This window comes from Cryptomeria japonica, chromosome 8, assembly GCF_030272615.1.
Source record: "Cryptomeria japonica chromosome 8, Sugi_1.0, whole genome shotgun sequence".
Lineage (NCBI taxonomy): Eukaryota > Viridiplantae > Streptophyta > Pinopsida > Cupressales > Cupressaceae > Cryptomeria > Cryptomeria japonica.
This window is the reverse complement of record NC_081412.1, coordinates 708954118-708969938: the sequence shown is the minus strand read 5'-3', so window position 1 is coordinate 708969938 and position 15821 is coordinate 708954118.

The following is a 15821-nucleotide window of genomic DNA, read 5'->3' as shown; positions in this document are numbered from 1 at the left end:
GGAGCCCAAGAGAGCGGAGATTTTGTCGCACATAGCTAGAGATGAGACAGGAATGCGGATTGCGCAGATTGTTGTTCCTAGAGTCGGCATGACAGTGGACACTGCTACTCCCATGGATTTCCAGATCACTTCAGTTGCCCTTGGTCGTCCATCCATAGGGCAGGAATTTTAGGAGATTGGTGACAACCTCCAAGCAATCAATGCAAAGTTAGACACAGCGATTGCGGAGAATGAAAGGTACAAAGAAGAAAATATTAGACTCAAAGAGTATATTGCAAGGACAAGGCGTGGAGATCCCTCCCTTATTTCCTCGATTGCAATTGACCATGGAATACATTCACACTATGAGGTAGCAAGAGGTACACACTCAGAGGTGGAAAAGTGGATTGAAAGCACAAGAAAGCAGGCAGATGATTTCCTTACTCAGTTTGTCCAAGCATATGATAAGACAACAACGCTTGTATTCAGGATCCAGTATTTGGAGGGAGTTTGGGAAGAATTCCGGCCTATCCAAGAGAAGACTATTCCATGCCTCCTGGCATTGAAGAAGGTTTCTAATTCCATTTTGGTCAATGAGAACATTGTGCACAGTGGAGACATATATAATTTTCATGGCTGGTATTGTGCACTAGCTTTGAAGAAATCAGCTTATGAGAACACCCAATTGAGTTGTATGGAGATGGAAGGATTAATTCAGGACATTCAGATGAAGATCCTTGCCTCGATTGAGGAATTATTGGGTGTTGATGTTAGTGATGCTAGTGGTTTACACTTAGCCGAATTAAGAGACAAGATAAAATTTATGTATTTTTGCCAGTTGGACTCTTTGCAGAAGAGTCAGATAGATGACTTGGTCTCTTTGTTGATTCATGTTCATAATTCATAGAAGCTCATGCCTGAATGGGAGAACACTTTGAATGCTTGCTCGGATTCATTGGATGTGATTGATTTACAGTAGGATACCTTGCCTAGCATTTCCATGGAGGAGTTAGATTCAGTTTTGGCTAGATTCTTGGAGTATGCTAGGAGAGAGAGAGATGCAAGGAGGAATCTTCTAGAAGATTCTCTATATGATGACTAGGTATCTTTCTATTGGGCCATATGTTGGTGGCACCATTTTTTATGTAACCCTAATTAGGGCAATTCTAGGGTTTTGTTGGCATGATATCAGCCGTTGATCTTAGATCAATCTGGGCCATCCATTTTGTAAGAGACTCTATATATGCCCCTTTGTCTCTCATTTGTAAGAGAGAGTTTTTGTAGAATTGTTGGTATATGCTACAGCTATTTGAATCCTAATCATTGTTCAATTGTTGGTGATTTTGCTCTTCAAATGTTGTATTTGCATTCATGGTTCTCAATTCCTCCAAGTTAGATTAGAATTTAGATTAGAATTTATTTTCATGTATGTTAGATTGAATGGAAGATTTGTTTATATTTGTGTGGAATCCTTAATCCATACCACTAGCCTCTTTCCACTAGTAAGTGCACCTTGTGTGGTCAACTGGAGTTTGAGCAAGCATAACTTCAACTATTATGCATCCGTTGACAAGCATCAACTTGGATGGTGTCTACGTTTGATGGTAATAGTTTGAAAATCATTAAGTATACCTTAGATGATTGCACTAAGCTTGTGTCAATACCTGATTGTGAGACCTTGCCTGGTTTGATTCCATTAAATCCATTCACCATTTCCTACATTCCTAAGATTATAATAGATTTCCTAAACCCTATTCTTTTTCCCCCTTTTTTTAGTAAGAATTAAACCCCGAGCCTTATGATAAATCTTAAGTTGTCAGCACACCTATTCCACATCATTCATGATAATCCAAACATTTGCATAAGTCCCCAAAGTGAAACACAGCAATTCACATCAACCACTGAACTTACCCACTCATCAAGACCTGACATGTAGAAACCTTGGAATCATTTTAGTTGATCTCATTCTTAGCATCTGAGGTGATTTTGTTCAAGAGAGGGTAAATTACTTTGGTAATTTATTCTATATTGTTATGTGCATAAAAACACATCAACAAGGCTAAGGTAGAAATATTTTATGGTATGGTTCCTGAGTTGATGCAGTGTAGGGCACCTCCAAGAGTTTATGCAGAACATTTGAAAAAGCAGTATCTGAACTTCAAACTAAACCGCATTGTTAGGGACCTTAATCCTTCCTTAGAAACAACTAAAGAATTCTTTTCTGCTTATCAAACCTCTCCACCTATTGTGAAGAATGCTATGTGAATTATATTTACATAATTATCTTGTACCTTCAAACAGGGAGTAGAATCCTTTATTGTATATTGGGGATATCCATATCAAAGCTTTAATGACATGAATCCAAAATGAGATTATCATAGGGCCACAAGCCAGGGAGTATGAAAAATTAGAGCTTGACTATCCATTACCATTAAGAAGGGAATCACAAGCACCAAGAGTTCTTTATTATCATTGTCAAAAGTTACTTATAAGAGATGATGTTAGTAAAATAGTGCTTCTAATGAGAGAAGAAGTCTAACTGGCAGGACAGCTGCAATAGAAGGGTTAACTCGGCGCTGGAATAATGTACCGAAACATTTAAAACAGGGAGAACCTTACTACAAAATTTTCATGCAGTCATGCAAAGAGCCCCCAGATACATACAGTTAGGCAGGGAGAAAGCCAACAACCAGCTACCATTTATCTTTCAACCTTCAATCCTTATGTGGCCACTTTTGGCATGCCAACCAATAGAGCAGAACTATGATGCAGTCACAGAAGAAACAGCTAGATGGTCTAGGCTGGAAAAAATGAAAGGATTTTATTAGAACTTGGCTTCAGGGGGGACAGGTCCGAGCACTATCAGTGATTTAAGGGTTATAGCGAGAATCAAAAATTTTCCTTTTGCTGCAGGATCAGCAAACTCTTAAAGTTGGGGGGCATGATAAGTCGATACTTTGTCATGTTTTTATCATCAAAACTCTTAGGTTTTTGGCATCTTTTCGGTTGCATTGTGGTAGTAAAGTATTGTGAATTGACTATATGTATTTCATGTGTTAAACCTGAACTTATGAAATCATGTTTGAACTTTGTCGGTCTATTCCTACAGCCATGCCAATTTATTCATGCAGCCAAGTGATTTGTTCCTGTTGTTATGCAGATTATTTGGGATAGTTTCATATGTGAGTTAATGAATGTATTAATCAAGTAAAATACATATGCATGTCCTTGTATGTTGTTTTTGTTTTAGTGCAGATAATAAATGATGTTGTGGTGGATGTTCTCCTTTCGTGCCTAAGGAATGAAGAATCACGTATGAGATAACTGGAGATCAAACTGAAGAGGAGTCGAGCGAGCGCAAGGTATGGCATAACCGGAGTAGCCATACATCACTATGGGATTTTAACTCTAGTGGGCATTAAATTCGCAAAATATCGCTACGGCGTGCAAAGACTATGGTTCGGTTTAGATCCATGTTTCCTACAACTAAGCTCTAGTTATCTTCTTCATTTGTCAATCATCTGTCTCTTCTTCTGGGCGTGATTTGAGTTGTCCATTGTAGTTGATCTTTTCTTTATAATAAGCTCTTCCTTTTTCTAAGAGGTTAGACAAAATAGAAAGGAATAGAGCAAAGAAGTTTTACAAGCATTCTAGAGTTTTTCTTTTAGAACATGTAATCATTTTCAAGAAGCAATGAATGAAAGATATATTGTTCTGATCTGTTAAAAGTATTTTTCTAGAAACTTGATATCACTCATCCAAGGGGGCCCACTTGGTGAGTGATCCTGTGTTTATGTTCATTGAAATTAGTTCTTCTTTAGTTACAGTAGAAGTTCATGCCTAGATTGTTCCTGCAGCCACTGGAAATAAATCCACTGACTATTCCTGCAGCCAAGCCAGAACAAAGTGATTTCTGTTATTTACATTAGATCATTCTAGCATAGTTTTTTATAAGCTTTCATGTAGTCTTCTATGATTTCCATTCTTGCTTTTCCTTTATGCATAATGTTAGTTACTACAGCAATGCAGAATAGCCATTGAAGGAGCTTAGTGCATATATAGTGCATACCCATTTCAAGTTCTACATCCCTAGGTTGATAACTAAATGAACACTAGCCATGAAAATAGTAACGTTACCAGATGAATGTCCAAACTTCGGATTGAGATTTCAATTAGAGTTATTATTATTATAGTTGGAGTAGACAGGCAGCACAAACTTGGTTCTGGTGGTTACATGAAATTTGCCGCATGAATTGTAAGTATCAATAAATGAAATATCACATCAAAATTATAATTGTAAATTTTTTTTAATCACACAATAGAAGCAAAATTCATGATATTATGCAAAAATGCAGGGCTTTGAATTCAATAGAGCGCTCGCAGAAGATGACATGAAGATTGCCTTCTAGCAAGGCTATGGAGTCTTGGTTGTGTTTATGGTGAAAATGGATAACAATAAACAACAATATTGAAAGGCTAAAATGAATCCAACCACTAAACCCTAGCCTAACAATGAAGAAAGATCCACCATAACATATGAAGATTACCTAAGACAATGCAAATAACTCAAAATCACAAAGATTATACCATCACATGTCCAATAGGGTTTTGATCTCCATTCTTCCTATCTCCATTGATCTTGCTTGATATATTTGCTCTCAGATTTTTATATGCACAAGAGCTCAACAAAGAACGGAATGTGGTTGCAAGTAGGATCGTAGTGTAGCCAAGTTGCATGAAAGATCATTAGGATGTGTCATTAGGGTTTGACAATGAAGAAAGCATCTCCTTAAATAGAAGACACAATATGAAATGGAGGGTTAAGATTGAGAGGTGTAAAAAGAGAGGTCGGCTAAGATTAGAGGGTAGGTAAAAGAAATAGTAAAATAATGAAAGAGGTAGGTAGTGTATGAATTAAGAGATGAATGACATGTGTCATGTGTAGAAAAAGATAATGAATTAATTAAATAAATAAAGATTTATTTAATTAATAGAAGAAGTAGGACAATTAAATAAATAAAATATTTATTTAATTTAGGAAAGGGATGATTTAAATAAATAAATGTATTTATTTAAATGAGAAATAAGGCTAGAAGAGGATAAATGAATTAATTAAATAAATAAAAATTTATTTAATTAATAGAAGAATTAGGCTTAGATAATTAAATAAATAAAATATTTATTTAATTAGACATGACAATTTTGAGTGTCTACATTTTGCCCCTCTTTGAGACAATGCGGCTTGTCGCCTTGTTTCAAAGAAGATAAGATGAACTGATACAGAGTTGCCCCAAGATGGGAATTATATGCCCCCTCGAGAGATTGGATGAAAATGTCTGAAAAGATTGCAGACAATCTCTCGATAAGAAAGAAAGGCTAGAATGGGTTGATCAGATAAAGTGACAAAGTCATGGGATAAGGAAGACTGACTCGGGAAATGAGGGCGAGGGCTAGGGTAGGCTATAAGATAGACCACGGGCAAAAGACATCCTCATTGTCATCCACACCCTTACAAGATCACAGTGCAGAGCGAGAAAAGAGCAGCAGCAGTCAGCAGCGATGGCTTTCATTCATAGATTCGACCGCGTTCGCCGATTTCAGCGACCAGCAGATGCAGAAGAGCCGGTAAGTAGAGGCAGCTTGTTGACAGGGTATGCAGACAGTTCGGCCGGATCCAGAGGATGCCGCGAGGCTCGGGCATGTATGCCCGTACAGTCAGAGATCAGGTACAGTTCGGGCCACTTCTATCATATGATCAGGCCGTGACACAGATGGCCGAGATGATGCCATTACCGTGGGACATGTGGCCGGAGGTAGAGGATGCAGGGATGGACGCAGAGTACTCTGCATATTGGGCAGAGCATCCATTTTCGAGGTTGACAAATCTAGGAGAGCTGCTGGAGGGAGAGGTGGGAGGGGATGATGATGATGATGGTGGAGGAGGAGGGGAGTAGTGGGGGAGAGGCGGGTAGCACCTCAGAGGGAGGGAGGACAGGAGAGAGCAGCTCAGGTGGTGAGGGGTCGAGGTGGATTGCCCCTACAGGTACCAGCAGCACAGGGTCCTAGAGCATAGGGACCTAGACAGGTGCAGGGACAGGAGCAGGTGCAGGGACAGGTACCTATGCAGGCACCTAGACAGGTACAGGGAGAGGCACAGGTACAGGCACCTGCAGAGGAGGAGCCATAGGCAGAGGCTGAGGGTGGAGATCCTGAGGAGGATGAGCTGTTAGAGCTGAGAGAGATCTGCCAGGGCCAGGCAGACGAGATTGCTGATTTGGTTTGGGAGAGAGATCGCCTCAGGATCAGGCTCAGGGACACAGAGCGGGAGAGAGACCAGGCCATCCAAAGATATACTGAGGCCGAGACAGCTCTGAGGGCAGGGAGGCGGGCAGCAGAGGATGCAGGGGCAGGCTACGCATATGTGCTGCGAGCCGGAGAGGAGATCGCCTACTGGAGGGATCTGTACTATGGTGTCGTGCCAGCGGATCAGCAGGCGAGGAGCTTCCATAGATCGTCGCGCATAGCGATGGCTACGGGAGGGAGTCGTAGGAGGCAGGCATCCAGCGGTGGGTTCATGGGTCCTCCACCACCACCAGACAGGCAGGGGGATCCTGGAGCGGGACCATCTAGAGCTCAGACTCCGTCGAGGCCAGGCGGCTCCGAGGGAGGGAGTTCATCATAGCCATAGAGGGCTCCCCTTTGTATCAGTATATGGACCATTTTTTGTATTGTAGACACCTGCGGGTGATTTTGTAGCCATATGATTCTTTTGACATCATTGTATCATGACACTTTTGGTTATATATGAGATGATCCTTTTTTGCGGCAACTATATGCATGTGTACCTTATGTGATGAAATGTTCTTTATGTGATGGATGCAAATATGTATATGATGCAATATATTTTTGTTCTTTTATGTTGTATATGTGATGCATGATGCAAATGTGAATGTATGTAATGCAAATGAATATGATAATGCAAATGATTATTTACATAATGAAAATGTGAGATGTGCTAACATGTGTTGTATGCAGGATGTGATGCAATTGTGATACCTATATGTATGTATGAAATGCTTATATGTGGTAATGCAGGTGCAAACTATATGAAATGCAAATGTTTTTGGTGTGTCATCATACTCAATCATGTGATAGCGGGCTACGTGGACTCGAGAAGGACAATGGAAGTCAATCAAGAAAGGGGGATGGAAGATAGAAGATATGAATGTGAAAGAGCTTCTTGTGCGTTATCATCATTGAGCTTTTATTATGGCAGAATGGGTTATGACAATCGAGGCATTTGTTCGGCCCAGAAAGTCATTGTACCTGTTTTGCATGGAGATAAGACAGTCACAAACAAGGAATGCCCCAGTTCATACTAGACTCATAGTGTCCTCATATCCTTGGACAAGTCATAGCATTACTAAAAGACAATCGACAGACAGCAAATGCAAATAGGTGACGATACCCCATCCTCGCCTTTCTAGTCAAAGACATCCTGGAGATAGAATCTCTAGTCAAAGACATCCTGGAAAAGCTAAAAGACATGTCACCAAAAAGATAAAATCAAAAGAAAACCAAGACTCGACACCAACATCCACTGTAGTCCTCAAGTTTAGTGTCTCTTGTCACTTGTATAAGTCATGTTCGATTGTGGTCACAATGTTCACTTTCACAAAAAGGATAGATAGCACTGAACCATATGTTGTCTGAGTCTGTTGAAAGATTTGATTTTGTTGAAGCTCATTGTTGCTGCTGTGTCTCATTTGAAACTGACTGAATCCATGAAACTGATACTTTATTGTGGAGAAGATGGAACTTTATTGTGGACTGGCGATGCAGATGTTGCTTTATTGCGGATTGTGCATGAATAGACTTGAAGGAAGCTGGAAGAGACTGTACTCCTCGAAACATGTGATGTTCTCAGTTCCATACCCATCACTAGATGTAGGAATTGGCCGTAGTCACAGATAGGATCTGATTTATTATGGATGGAAAGGAAGTGAAAAGGGAGGGTTATGGATGGCTAACCAATCTTAGGTAGATCAATAACAAGCCATGGTGGGAATGGGTAAGTTTATTGTGAGTGAATAGGTTGTGAGTGTGTGCAAAGTGAAAGATGAAAGAGAATCCTAAAAGAGGGAGGAGCAAAGTCTCTACGCATGGCGCTGGTGACCCAGTTTTCACCATGGTACTTGCCCAGGGCGCCACCAAAGTGGTTTTCACCGTTGGACGAAATTATTTCTCTTTACTTTTTTCGATTTTTCAATTCTTTTGTTGTCACAAGGCGCCTGTTTGCCAGGTTTTCACCAAGTGACGATTTTTTTTTGTTTTATAATTTTTTTTTGTATTTTTGAAATTTTTTGATTTTTTTGTATTTTTGAATTAGGATGTTCCGAAGAGCTTATGTGTAGAACCTGCGAAGGTGCATGCTGTTGATAGGATCCTCTAAGGGTTCACCTTCTGTAGTTGAGAGCTGATATGCCCTAGATCCATATGCTGCTATGATGATATAAGGACCAAGCCAGTTTGGTTCGAACTTGCCCTTCTTATCTCTGTCTTGCTGATTCTTGGGGTTCTCTATGAGTACTAAGTCACCTACCTCAAATGTGCGAGGCTTGACTTTGTGATTGTAACTGTCACTCATTCGTTGTTGGTAAGCCTTGAGATGATTAAAAGCAGTGTGCCTTCGTTCCTCCAGCAGTTCTAGTTCTTGTAAGCGAGAAACCCTGTAGTCTTCATCGTTGATTATGTTTCTTAAGGAGACCCGTAAAGAAGGTAACTCGACCTCAATAGGCAAGATGGCTTCAGAGCCGTAGACAAGTGAGTAAGGTGTAGCTCCTGTAGGTGTGCGGACACTTGTGCGATAGGCCCAGAGTGCAGGATTGAGTTGGATATGCCAGTTACGGCCAGCGTCATCGACTGTCTTTTTAAGGATTTTGAGAATTGTTTTATTAGACGCCTCAGCTTGGCCATTACCTTGGGGGTAATATGGTGTCGAGAAATGATGGGAGATATGGAAGCGCTCACAGAGTTCACGAACATCCTGATTTTTGAAGGGACGTCCGTTATCAGTAATAATGGAAGTAGGAATCCCGTATCGGCAAATGATGTAGTTCAGGATGAAGGTAGAGATTTGTTTCCCAGTAACTTGTGTGAGAGGCACGGCTTCAATCCACTTTGTGAAATACTCTGTGGCTGTGATAATGAATTTATGACCATTGGAAGAAGGAGGATGAATCTTGCCTATGAGATCGAGTCCCCACTGACAAAAGGGCCAAGGAGATGCAAGTGGTTGTAGTTCCTGTGCTGGTGCATGTATAAGGTCTCCATAAATTTGACACTCCTTACACTTCTTGACAAACTGATATGAATCTTTTTCCATAGTAGGCCAATAGTATCCAGTCCTGATAAGTTTCTTGGCCAAGGTAGGACCACTAGTATGCGGGCCACATATCCCTTCATGCACTTCTCGTAACGCAATCTGAGCTTCGTCACTCTCTAAACATCTAAGAAGGGTGCCATCTAGACCTCGTCAGTATAGGGTATCAGCTAAAATGACGTATCGAGAGGATTGGCGAATGAAAGTACGGCGTTGATTGTTCGATAGATCAGGAGGTAAGATATTGTTGCGAAGGTATGTGAATATGGAACCATATAACTGGGATTCAGGACCAACAACACATATCATTTATGTAGGAGTGATCTCATATGACGGAGTCAGCAGGTTGTCTACCAGGAATTCATAGCAGGTCTCATTTTGCGGTAGATCAATGAGCGAAGCAATTGTAGCCATGGCATCTGCAGCACGATTCTGTTCTCTTGGTATCTGCTCAAACTCTATCTTTGCGAAGTGCTGTTTCAGATCATCTACCAGTTGTTTGTAAGGCAGTAGCTTTTCATCTTTTGTTTGATAATCATCAGTTGCTTGCCGGATGACAAGTCGAGAATCCCCAAAAACACGAAGTTCTTGGATCTTCCATTGAACTGCAATTCTTAACCCAGTTGTTAATGCCTCATATTCCGCTATATTGTTGGTGCAAGGAAATGATAAGCGGTATGACTTTGGTATAGAATCGCCTTGAGGAGTTATAAAGAGTATACCCGCTCCTGCCCCATGCTATGTATATGAGCCGTCAAAGTATAATTGCCATGGCTTTGCATGTGATATTGTTAGAATGGACTCATCTGGAAATTCTAACTGTAGATGAACATCATCTATCATGGGAGCATCTGCCAATTGATCTGCAATTGCTTGTCCTTTTATAGCTTTTCTGTCCACGTATTCGATGTCAAATTCACTCAAGATCATTACCCACTTGGCCAGCCGCCCAGTAAGTGTAGCTTTGTTGAGAAGATATTTTAGTGGATCAATTCGGGCAATCAGCTTAGTCTTGTGAGTGAGCATATAATGTCACAACTTCTGTGAAGCAAAGACCACAGCGAGACATGCACGCTCGATTGGTGTGTAGTTTAGCTCATATCCCACCAATGTGCGACTGATATAGTAGACTGCTTTTTCCTTGCCGTCAGGTATTTGTTGTGCTAGGAGTGCCCCCAGTGCTGTCCGAGTAGCTGATATGTAAAGTAGCAATGGTTGATCGGGAATTGGTGGCATCAAAACTGGCGGGTTCAAAAGATAGTCTTTGAGGGCCTGAAAAGCCTGTTGACAGTTCTCGTCCCATTTGAACTTGATTTTTTTGTGTAGCAGGTGCTGGAAAGGGTTACACTTATCTGCAAGTTGTGCTATGAATCTTCGTATGGACTGGAGTCTCCCTTGTAAAGATCGAAGTTGACTGATATTCTTGGGTGGCGACATGTCCAAGATAGCCTTGACTTTTGCTGGATCAGCTTCTATTCCTCTTTTAGACACAATGAATCCTAGGAGCTTCCCGGAGGTTACTCCAAAGACACATTTCTTAGGATTTAACCTTACCTTGTATTTTTCTAGCCGATCAAAGACAACTGAAAGTATGTCCAAGTGTGTGTCTCTGTCTATTATTTTCCCAAAAGATCGTCAACATAATCTTCCACGGTTATGTGCATGAGATCATGAAAGATAGTAGTCATCGCTCGTTGATACGTGGCACCTGCATTTTTCAGCCCAAAGGGCATGACATTCCAACAAAATGTTCCCCATGGACAAGTGAATGATGTTTTATGTTGATCTTCAGGTGCAATCCTGATTTGATTATATCCAGAGAACCCGTCCATTAAGGATAACATCTCATGGCCTGCTGTGAGATCAACAATTAAGTCAATGTTTGGTAATGGGAAATCGTCCTTTGGACAAGCCTTGTTGATATCTCTGAAGTCTGTACATATTCAGATGCTATGATCCGGTTTGCTGACAGGTACTAAGTTGGAAATCCATTCGGGATAATCAATTGGGCGTATGAATCCGACATCCAGCAATTTCTCCAGCTCTGCCTTGACTAGCAATGCCACTTGTGGATGCATTTTCCTCAATTTCTGTTTTACTGGTTTTGCCCCCGGTTTGACTGTCAAATGATGCATTACTAAATCCGGGTCTAGCCCAGGCATATCCGTGTAAGACCATGCGAAGTTGATTTGTCATCCCTTAAAGAAGCTTATGAATTTTGCTCTCTCGGCCTCTGTCAATGATTGAGCCAAAAATATGTTGTGTGGAACCTCTGCTGTACCAATGTTTGTCTTTATAGTCTCTTCTACCAACATGGATGATTTTTCCTCATATGATGCTGGGAGAATGTCGAGCCTTCCATCTTCGGGCACCTTAGAGAGGTTTTCACCATCAGATACGTCCTTTCTTTTTACTTTTTTGGAGTCAGATAGCGCCACAGTGTGGTTTTCGCCATAAGACCCTTTTTTTGTTTTTATTTTCACATTTTTACGACTAGAAGGCCCGACACCCTCACCAAAGTATGCTATGTTGTTGAGCTCTATGGCGTATCCTGCTTTATGGTCTCCAGGGGGAAGATCATCTCGAATGCCAAGATAGTCGATAATAGCTTCGTCATTTTGAAATGTATCAAATTGTGCTGGTCCTTCATGATCCCAGTCAATGAGTTGGGGATGAACAAGGGGAAGGTCATTAGTGTTTTCAGAATTTGCTGGACGAAGAGTGAAGATGTGGTTATATTCAGGTATGTCAAGGTAATCGTCGAGGTCATCGATGGCACTCTCCTCATCAGTTTCGATTGTGAGCGAATCCAAATTGTCATCCCTAGTAGCGCCTTCCGGGACAGGTGTCCTCATCCTATGTGATTTTGACCTAGGACCTTGAAACGAAGCTTGTGAGGGATCCTTATGGGTTGGTTCTTGACCAACTCTGAACTTTTTGTAAAATTCCTCCTCCTCTGTAGGTTCATCTGGCTCTCTGAATGTCTCGGTGAGCTCATAGTCACTGGAGGATTTGTCTGAACCCCATTCCCACTCATTGGAGTCTGTGGAATAGTAATCCTCTTGTTGAACTTCGGCAACTTTAATTCACCATGTCTCTTTTGTTCTTTTATTGTTTGGTCTAGGATTCAGAAAACCAAGCCCCTTGGAGCGTTCCCTTCTTGTAGTTAGCTCAGGTTGCAAGGGCTCCATGACACCTTCTTTGCGTAGTCCGAGAGGGCTTTTTCCATCATACCCGAATCTTTGCAGAATTTTGAAGCCTTTGCCATAGTTCTCACAGGGTATAATAATCTGATCCTGTGTGTCCCCTTCAACGTCCTTATAGAGCATTTTATATAAATTTTCTTCTTCTAGTTCACCCCATTTTTGAAAGATGGTAGGATCCCATTTGAGTATCATGATGGAGATTTGCTTGTTAGGATGTGGCCTCCCATATTCCTTGGGAGAGGTCATGACTTGTCGTAAAAACATTGTTTGATTCAAAGTGTATTCTCCCATGCCTTTGTCTTGAAACTTGGCTCCAAGTTCACCTTGTTTGGATGTCGAGGGCTTTAATGACTCAGGATCAATATATGCTGAAGAAGGAGTAGCCTCACGATTGCTGGGAATGATAGTCTCAGTATGTGATCTCAAGTTATTACAATATATGAATGGATTTGGATCACCATTGACCATTACCTCGACTCCATTGTGAGGAAACTTAATGCACTGATGGTATGTTGATGGGACTGCCCTCATTTCATGAATCCACGGACGTCCTAGCAATATGTTATACGTGAGATCTAGATCTAGGACTTGACAAACCACATCCTTTGTGACTGGCCCTATTCTTAATGGTAAGATGACCGTGCCCTTGGATGAGCACTCTTCATCATCATAAGCCTTAATGGTGATTTGGTTTGTAGAATTCAGAGCTTTGTCAGAATATCCCAATTGTCTGATGGTGCTCAATGTACAAATATTAAGACCTGCTCCTCCATCTATCAGGACTCGCTTTATTCGATGTTTATGTATGAAGGCTTCAACATGTAGAGGTGCATTATGTGGCTGACTTATGGAGGCGTCATCGGCTTCTGTGAACGTAAGGGAATGTGGAACAGATAGGTATCCCACCATGGCTTGAAACTGGTCCACGTTCAGATCAGTAGGGACGGTAGTATCTCTCAAGATTTTATCAAGGATAGCTTTATGTGCAGGAGATATACGTAAGAGCTCAAGAATAGAGATGAGTGCAGGTGTCTTCCCTAGTTGTTCTACAAGGTCGTACTCAGGCTTGATTGATGAAGGATTGGTATTCTTAGTGGAGGCACCTGGCAATGTAATCTTACCTCGACGGGTTGTAACATGACATTCAGAGGTAGATTCGGACGAAGATCCCACACCTTTTAGGACGATCTTGGGTCTCTGAGAAGGATTCTCAGGATTTTTGTTTTTGATAGTAATGGTAGAAATATGATTGTCCATTGAGATGTGATTGATAGTAGAATCATAATTGTAAGGTGCTCTAGTGTAATTGGCTTGATCATCTGTGACTTTGCCTTTTCCTTTGTCATGTTTTGGGAATGGTTCCTTAAACACCTCATGTTCTTGATTAGATGAATGTCCCTCAATCTCTATATCTCCTCTGTCAATGAGATCTTACACAATGTTTTTCAATCGATGGCAATTACCCGTCTTATGGCCCTTGCTCTTATGAAACTCACAAAACTCATCATCATTCCACCAATTTGGTTTTACCTTTGGTTCATAAGGAGGAAAGTCTGGAACTGTAATCACTTTGTTTGCCACAAGCTTTTTGAATACTGATTCAAGTGGTTCTCCCAATGGAGTGTACTTCCTTCAAGGTTTAGAAGTTGTTTGGTTGTTCACCTGATTGTTGGTAGAACTTGATCCAGAAAAGACGAACTTTGGTCTCACTGTATTGGCATCAACAACGCCATCATTAACTGTATTCTTGTTCTTGTTCCAAAATTTTGGTTTGTCCTTTCCTTTAAAGTCCTCTTTGTTTTCTTTGAATAGTTTGATAACTCCTTGTTCAATTAAGACCTTTTCTGTTGCTAGGCCCTTTTCAATGACATCCTTGAATGTAGACAAACAAGCTTTTCTGAGATCATAGCCAATAGCCTTATTAACGTTTTGTGTGAACATCTCCACCATTTGTTTCTGCGGGATTTCACAAGAGCATCTGGTAGCTAAGTTTCTCCATCTCTGTAAAAATGTTGCGAAAGATTCTCCTTCCTTTTGTTTAGTATTGCACAAGGTAGTAACTGAGACATCTGTTTCAATGTTGTAAGAGAAATGCTGAATGAATGCCTCTGCTAAGTCGCCCCATGACTTAATACCAGGAGGTAATTGAGAAAACCATTCCATAGCTTGATCTCCTAAGCTCTGTGGGAACAACCTCATTAAGTATGTTTCTTCTGCCGCTACCTCAATGCAAGCTGTGAAGAATTGTCTTATGTGTGCCTTGGGGTCTCCTCTCCCTCTATATTTGTCAAATTTTGGTGTCACAAAGTGTGGAGAAAATGGAGGCATTGGAATGCTCTTATCGAAGGGATAAGGGCATATATCTCTCATAGTATATGTAGGTTTGGATGTACTCATGTCCTCCACTTTCTTTTGTAGATCTCTAATTTGTTGCTCCAAATTATTTTTGGGAGGAGATTGATTTCTTGTAGCATACCCCATGTTTGAAACACCCATTTGAGGAGGAGCTTGTTGCATATATGGATGATACTGATCGTAGACATGTCCATATGGAGGTCTATATTGTTGCGACATATATGGAGCACTTGGCATAACTTCTTATTGGGGAACCCCATATCTGTTTTGTGTGTATAAACCATATTCAATAGGCCTTTCATTTTCCATTGTGTTGCCCCCAATTTTGACATGAGGTCTCCTTGTGTCAAAATTTTGAGGATGTCCTTGAGTATCCACTTGTTTTGATTGATCCATACCTTGAGCATGTGGTTGAGCATAAGGCCTCCATAATGGTCTTTGAGTGTAAGTATCATATGTTTGAGCTTGTGTATGTGGGATTGCTGGCTTTTGAAGCAAAGCTGATGGTGACTCCGGCATCATATTATTCGGTCCTCTATTTCCTCCACTATTTGGTCTCCTTTGATCCATGTTGGGTTGAGTTTGTTGTGAGGGTCGACCTTCCATAAGTTGAGATAAGTCAAAATTATGCGGTATTTTAGCTCCACTATGTGCCATCATGTTTAGAAAGTATTGTCGATCTCTCCTCATTATCTCTTCAACCAATCTATTGAATTGAGGATTCATTATGGATTCTTCTATGTCTACTGATAGTATTGAAGAGTTGTCCACGGTGTCATTGTGTGTAGCATTGTTGTTTATAGTGTTTGCGCTTTCCACATTTGGATTGTGTCTATAAACATTCATGTCTGGTAATGTAGTGTGCTCAGGATTGTAGAATAGATCATTGTCATACTCAT